Source organism: Nematolebias whitei, chromosome 11, assembly GCF_014905685.2.
Source record: "Nematolebias whitei isolate Nwh7 chromosome 11, NemWhi1, whole genome shotgun sequence".
NCBI lineage: Eukaryota > Metazoa > Chordata > Actinopteri > Cyprinodontiformes > Rivulidae > Nematolebias > Nematolebias whitei.
The window spans coordinates 48501141-48502124 of record NC_056508.1 but is presented as its reverse complement, the minus strand read 5'-3'; the positions used below and the strand labels follow the sequence as shown (position 1 = coordinate 48502124).

Below are 984 nucleotides of genomic sequence, written 5' to 3'. Positions count from 1 at the left end.
ATCCATCCATCCATCCATCCATCCATCCATCCATCCATCCATCCATCCATCCATCCATCCATCCATCCATCCCTCAGGTCTCGGGGGCAGCATCTTGAGCAGGGAGGTCCAGACATCTCTCTCCACAGCCTCTTCCAGCTCTTCTGGGAGAACTCCAAGGTGTTCCCAGACCAACCGAGAGACGTAGTCTCTCCAACATGTCCTGGGTCTTCCCCGGGGTCTCCTCCCAGTCAGACATGCCCGAAGCACCTCCCTAGTGAGGCGCCCACCACCTCAGCTGACTCCTCTGGATGTGGAGGAGCAGCGGTTCTACTCTGAGTCTCTCCTGATAACTGAACTTCTCCCCCTGTCTCTAAGGGAGAGTCCAGCTCCCCTGCAGATGAAACTCATTTCAACCTCCTGGATCCACGATCTCATTCTTTCAGTCTCTACCCAAAGTTCATGACCAGAGGTGAGGGGAGGAACGTAGACCAACCAGTAAACAGAGAGCTTTGTCTTACAGCTCAGCTCCCTCTTCACCACAACGGACGATACAGCATCCACAATACTGCAGATGCTGCACCAATCCATCTGTCAGTCTTACGCTCTATTCCTCCCTCACTCATGAACAAAACCCTGAGATACTTGAACTCCTCCACTTGAGGCAGAACCTCACCCTCGACCTGAAGAGAACAATCCACTCTTTTCTGACTGAGGATCACAGCCTCAGATCTGGAGGTGCTGTTTCTCATCCCAGCTGCTTCACACTCGGCTGTGAACCGCTCCAGTGAGAGCTGAAGATCACGGCACGATGATGCCAGCAGGACCACATCATCTGCAAAGAGCAGAGATGGACTCCTGAGGCCACAGAGCCAGACCTCCTCCACCCCCCGGCTGCACCAAGAACCTCTGTCCATAAAAGTTATGAACAGAATCAGTGACAACGAGCAGCCCTGGAGGGGTTCAACCCCACCCTGGAGGGGTTCAACCCCACCCTGGAGGGGT

At 54.3% G+C, this 984-nt stretch overlaps 1 protein-coding gene across 1 annotated transcript in view; it reads left to right on the top strand.

Moving 5' to 3' along the window:
- The window catches only part of LOC119417388 (galactose-specific lectin nattectin-like), a 4033-nt gene that overhangs the window by 387 nt on the left and 2662 nt on the right, over nucleotides 1-984 (top strand). The gene's annotated exons all lie outside the window — the stretch shown is intronic.